The sequence below is a fragment of the Anas acuta genome, chromosome 6, assembly GCF_963932015.1.
Source record: "Anas acuta chromosome 6, bAnaAcu1.1, whole genome shotgun sequence".
Lineage (NCBI taxonomy): Eukaryota > Metazoa > Chordata > Aves > Anseriformes > Anatidae > Anas > Anas acuta.
The window spans coordinates 33,462,926-33,469,990 of record NC_088984.1 but is presented as its reverse complement, the minus strand read 5'-3'; positions in this window follow the sequence as shown (position 1 = coordinate 33,469,990).

Sequence of the window (7,065 nt, the reverse complement as noted above, 5' to 3'; positions counted from 1 at the left end):
GCAGAATCACAGGCAAAATATATAAAAGGTCAAGTCACCTAGCCCATTTGGGTTCCCTGGGAAGATCAGCTATATTCATCCCATTCCTACAATGTTTTCCTAACCTTTATGCGCTTCTAGAAACTCAGGTATTTAAGTCAAATGCTTCATTATATTTCCTAACATTCAATTATACAACAGAAGTATAAAGTATATTTAATTTACAAATAAGAAAATTATCCTAAAAACGGACCGTATATGTACATATTTATCCTTGAAACTCTGGACAACTGTAATGCCACTGATAACTTGTATAAGAGGCACAAGGACAATTAGATAATGCGAACATTTTAAAGGCACGTTCTCACTTGTAATGTTTCTTTGAAGAGATAAGTAGTATGAATGTAATGTTTCCTTTTACAAAAGGAAAGGACAGTTTAATAATATTAAAATACTACCGTACAATCAACTCTTAACAAAATGTTTCTCTTACCAAATAAAGGTGTGCGTGCTTATAAATAAAAGCAGAACATTCAAACATTCAATTCAAAGGTATAAATGGGTAAGGAGGCTGCATCCATAATAACACTAGAGCATGAAAGAGGACAGATTAATTTCACATAAATTTAAAAGGTATTTTAATTCAAATCAAGAGGGCTTGAAGAAAACTACTACTTTTACTAGTGTCATTTTTCTTAATCACGTACTTTCATAGGAAGAAGAAAACAAATGGAAATGGTTTTTCTCAACTCTAGGGATCGTTTTTTAGTTCTTTTGTGTTAATGTCAGAAAAAAAAAAAGATCAATATAGTACTATATATCAACGTTCCTCTCATCAATAGAGAGAAAGAAAGTCATGAAGCCAAATTAGACCTCTAACAGAAAAACAAGCTGCAGTGAAAACAGCAGCTCACCTCACTGGAGGACAAACATGGAACTGTTAATATAGAAACAGGGCAAACATATTCCATAGGAACATATTCCAGAACTACCAGAAGCAGATAAAGAGAAACAGAATCTTTGTAAAGAACTTCATGAAAAACTGGGAGCAATATCACCTTTCATTTTATCATCTACCTTTTATACAGACCAAACATCTGTCTAGTTGCAAGATTACACGCATTGTAGTGTTATTGAATACCAAGATGCACCTTATCATATGGGTAAGTGCCATCTACAAATCCCTCACAAAATGCATCCCACTATTCTACATTTGATGGTGCTTAATATGCAAAAATTATATAAGTTTAGTAACGATAAAGATTCACACATTGTAGTAAAACATACAGGTGCATATGTCAAAACATCTTCCCACACTTTGCCAGCTTCCCACAACAAGTGGTATGTGTTCCTAATGCTATTCACAAAATAATCTGAATATTCCAGCTCAGTAATATAAGGAAAACATAGAATAAGGCAGAGGAAATTGGTCACGTAGTGAACACTTAGTCACAGTCAAGTAGATTAAGAGAGAAACAAATAACCACTACATACAAGTCACTGCAGAGAAATGCAGCGCTACACATTACCTTTGCCTCCCAAAATAAAATTAGGCCAAAAGAAAAATTACTGAGTCAACTATCTTTAAAACCACAAGAGTGGTCACTCTTCCCCATTACCATGTGTTATAGCACAAAGTATCAGTATAAAGTAATGTGCCAATAATGGCTATCCAAATAGAAAATAAGCGAACAACCGTGGATCTCCTCACCATACTCTTACAACCAGGTTCTTCCACCATCCCTTCTTCACAGTTAGAGATGTACAAACCTCCTTTCTCACCCATTTAACTTACTACGACATAAACACAGATTTAGAGTGGTAAGATCTTCCTTTAAACAATGCAAGTAGTCCTTTTCCCAATGGGAAAAAGGGCGCCTGGAGCTAGCTGCCACCCTTCACACACCCAGACCATCCTACCACCATTGCAAACACCACATCCTACGAAGCTTTTATTGCACCTATCAGTCCCCAGCTTCAAAAACCAGTTTTGTTATTCCCTTCCACCACTCCCCGAGCCTGACATTAAAGAAACCAAACTCAAACATCACTACTGATATTCCAAAAACTGTACTGAAAAAAAAAAATTACTGAACACCATTTTTTCAACACGCTTCTGGTGGTGTATATTTGTACGTGTGTATAACAGAGGTTTGAAATCAAAGCTGACTTTTTAAATCAGTATTCTGGCCATGGAGTAATATAAAGCTCAGAAAGTCTGCTTGTTGCCCAACTCAGATGGACAGTTTAGAGACCAGGGGTTGAAACTTATCTAGACCAGCTTCTTCCCATGACTGACATATTTCCAAGACTAATTTTTAACAGAAACCTAAGCAGTAGGCAAAAAGTCAAACGTACATACCCCTCTCTTTGCAGCACACATCCTACTTGGAATAAATTTCTCATTTGAAGGAGGTCTCTTCCAAGAAATCACCTAAACTTCAGTGGGCAGGTACCTAAAACACAAGTTTGCCTTTACACATAGAAGGTACCACTGGTGTTTGGACCTAAATATTCAATTTCAGTCAGACTCAATCCATCCCATTCACCAAACAACACACTCCTACATGGCAGGATAGCTCCAACTCTTAGTGTGTTGGTGTCACTGTCTTACAAACACCAAGGCATAAAACAGCACTGGTCAGGTACCAGCTCCTTGGTGGAAATGACAGTAGTCTAGTGTTATTGCACTGAATTGGCAAAGTAGATCACGGTTGAGCTGCTGTGCAGATCAAATCACACTTTTCACAGATGGAACAGAGATGTAGACACCTTTCAGAAGATGCCTGAAGGAGGGACTTTCAGCATCACCTTGTCCATGGCATATATCCCATTATGCTCAAGCCGAAGCTTCACAGAAACTGAGTGTTTTTCAACAGCTTCAGGCATAGACAAGCCTGAAAAGCCTTGCTGGGTTTTCATCCTAGGGGTCCTCACTAGTCTTCAACAAGTTGTGGGTAAGTGAATAGATCTACTAGAAAAAGGGTGAAGATTTGGCTGGTTTCACAGATGAAGGTGAAAGGCCATATATTGTGTAGGGTTTTTGTGAGAGGGATGAATCTGGTTAACAGCGGGTCAGAGAAGCTACGCTGTGCAGCATCTGTTTGCAGACAAAGCACCTTGGGTAATGAACAAGCTGCTGCTCACCTCTCACAAAAAAAAAAAAAAAGCCTTTTTTTTTTTTTTTTTTTTTTTGTCTTTCCCCACCTTAACAGTACTTAAGAAGAATAAGTGGCACTGATATATAATATATGTCAAACAGCATAAGCCCATCAAGGCTGAGGAATTCCTCTAGCTGAAAATAGAAGCTCAGAGTATGAGGGAGCAGAAGGACCATATATATTTATCCTAACACTACTTTTCCCTAAGAATCCTTTTATGGCTACAGGAAGATGTATGGAGAACAGCCGGAGTGTATAAGTTTTCATATAAAAAGTAGTTGCAAGCACACTGACAAAAGTTCATTTAATCCTTTCTTCCAAGTGTTTGTTTCTGAATATGTTCCTTGGCCTGAATTTAAACTTCCTCTCCAAAAGAACCCTGGTTTCACTGTAGTAATTTCAATTTGAGTAGGCAGAGATCTACTGTGACAAGGAAATATAGTCAGTAACCTTTGTCACAAAATTCAAACAAAAAATACTCAGATTGGGGTTCCAATCTCACAGATTATAAGTACTTCATAGTTGTATAGTTTTTCCACTGATACTATGAGAAACTACTGCGTGATCTCTAAATACCTGTATGACAAATGATGTTTTAAAAGCACAAGAAGCAATAGTATCTCTGTCATTTCATCTCAATACCTACCGCCTTCTGATGATTCCTTCCTAAAAAACAAAAACAAACAAACAAACAAACAAAAAAACTGCACATAGTATAAAGTAAAGGCAAAATACAATAAAAAGATCCAGAAGGGACTACTCAATGAATGCATGATAAAAGTTTTTGTCTTTTTACTGTACTAACACATAACTGATTCTCAGCTGATATAAATCATTAACACTACCGAAGTCCGTATCATTTCCATTAATTCTTATTGTTGTGGGAGCAGACTACAAACTTATTTACCTTATGTCTATGTCTTCAAGGGAAGATACTTTATTTATTAACTAATTCCAAAATGAAGATTGGTAAGTTTACCCCAAAGTAGAATCCATCTTTTCTTATTCTGGGTGGCTATAACTATATCTTGTAAAAAAAGCCCAAAACGTGCTAATGAGTATTTTTTTTTTTAAGGACAAGAGATCAACTTGTTGAAAAATATCAAGAAAGGGAAACTAACTGAAGAAAAAAAAAAAAAAAAAAAACACATTGGCTCCTCAGAGTGACAAAAAATGCCAATTAATAAAACAGGAGTTTATCCCTGGTTAGCAGAAGTTCCAAAGTTCATCATTAAGTCCAAGTTGATCAACAAGCTACATAGGGATTGTATTATCCACCATTGCTCAAATAATTCTCCATGAAGTAGTACAAGTGCTCTTCTAAAAAGTTGAAAAGTGTAACTTAATCAGTTCTCCATCATTAGAATGACGGCAGTTCCCAAGGTGCACTTAGATTACAAGCAGCATGCAGATCTCAAAATCAAAACCATTTTCTTTGTAAACTGTTTGAAGAAAAACAGATATAAAATGCACATATTTTATTCCCTTATTAATTTTTAAAACCTCTTCTCCAGCCCGCTTGCCTTACAATAATGTTTCACCTGATTGGTTATGTCAGATATATTACTGTCATTTCACAAACCATGCTGTATGCCAAAGTAGACTAATGATGAATATTTGGTTAGAGATGAGAAAACAAGGCTGCACTGATTTGGGAACGCAAGGTCTGAGCAGAATTAATAAGACAGCCTGCACAGGGCTGAGGTCCGTCCTGTACAGCATTGATGCTAACCACAACATCTGCGGCTTGACAAGCCAAAAAAGAAGGCCAATATGGTAAAATGCCTATTGTCAGGCAATGCAACTTTAGCAATTATTTTCTGATGTCAGAAAAAATTACTGTTCAGAAGTCAAAGTCCCAGTGAAGTTAACGGGACAGGCAACATAATGTAATTTTGTGTTTTGAGATGAATGCACTTGCTGAGCGTCAGCAGCTGGGAGTGGGCCTTCACCTAGCACTATGCCACTCGGTCTCAGTGTAAAAGAATTGTGTTTTTCATATTTTTCACCTTGCCAGTTCTCTTTAAGGTATTTATTCCAAGACCCCGTTTTCCCAAAATACCACTCCACTCTTTATTCTTACACTAGAAATAAGATATAAATTATTTTGATAAACTCACACCAGGGATAAATGGAATTTTATCGTAGCATTTATAAATGCAAACATTACACACTTCAGCACACCACTTTTCCCTTTTTCTTTTGCAGCTTCCCTGTGTGAAATCTGCTGCTCTGCAGACTCTCAAATCCATTCCCAAACCTGTTTCTTAGTGTCAGCACAGCATTCAACGGTCAGACCACAATGTGCTTATCTCAGTTTGACATTATGAAATGGAAATTCTTGGCAGGGAGAAGAGGAAAAACTATTTTCCAGATGCTGAACTTTGAGCTCATTTTGAGGTAAATTGCATATACATTCATAACTAAGAAGCTTATTATTTTATCATGAGAGTGCTTGCAAGCATTCAGTTTAGCCAATTTTACTTTACAGTCAAGAAACAACAGGCTGAGCAGCACATGCAATGTTTGTTCTACTTTATTCTACTATTCGTGACTTTGTGCTGGCGAAGAGCAACAGGATATATGGTTTGTACACCTTCTTATTTCTCTGTCCACCACATCATGCATTCATCCACCCACCCACCTCCCAGTAAAATCCAACCGCCTGGCTGGGGCAATGAAATAAGTGGGACATACAACATCGCTTTTGCATTTGAAATCTATACTACCAAATATGTAATAAAAGCCAAAAAAAATCTGAAAGTCATTTAAAAGCTGTCATTAGGGTTAAGAAGACTCACGGGGAGGGAAACACCTTGATTATACGTACATAAACCTCCATCATAGGAGGCATCAGTTGACAAACTGCATTTGTTTATATGAAATATATAGGAAGATCTTAGAAAGTTTTAACTGAAGAATGACACCTAAGTGACCACCTTCACAGCAGGTCACACAGTGTATTTAGGTGAAGTTGCTACATTGCTGTAAGTAAACAGAGAAGCAGAACAGAAATTTGAGAAGCAAATTTCCAAGTAAAGCTAATGGAAAGTTTATCACTAGCTATTTAAAACATTCCTTTTATTTGCCCGTTATATTATTCAGCCTCCTAGATCTGTAAGACAACATACAGAAAATGCACATTACCACACCTGAATAACCAGTTCAAGGAGTCACTCCATCTGAGTGACTGATAGTGGTCCTAGGAAAGCATTCTGTTCTTCAACTTTTGAAATACCTTCTCCCAAATTGCTGAATTCAAATACCTATTCTGTATCACACGAGGTTTTTTCCTAGTGTCTCTGTATATTATCCTATTTGCTAATAATTGGGTTTTCGCATTTTTGCAAGTAATCCTGTTTTCTCTGAAAATTCAGGAACATGTTTATGCATTTAGGTGAAATTTAGGCTGATTATCCACAGCGTATTAAAATTTCCCATTCTTATTTTTCAAGATCTCTTTCCCCCCTCAAACACTACAATTATCATAAGCACTTACATAAATCTTAACTCAAATGCATGATGTACTGGACAGTACTTGCTGATAATTTAAAAGCTGAAACAGACAACTGCCTAGTACACCTACAATCAGTCATGTAAAGAACATGCTATGTTGCATTCTACCTTTTCATATGGAATTACCTTTTGTTACTTATTTTGTCAGTCATTCTTCACCCAGACACTCACCTCTTAAGGTCTAAAAAAAATAAAAATAATCTGTTTGCATTTTACCTGCTAAAAGAGCTTTAAACAACCTGATACTATATTCTGTTGTTCTTTGTCCTCTGTACAGACACTACATCAAAATGTAATGTGTAGAACATGAACAGTATAGAGAGAGACATGGTTGAGCCACATCCTCTCTAAAGGATGCCATTGAGAACCACTTAGTTGATTAAGTTCTATTACAATTTTTGGTGTAAAA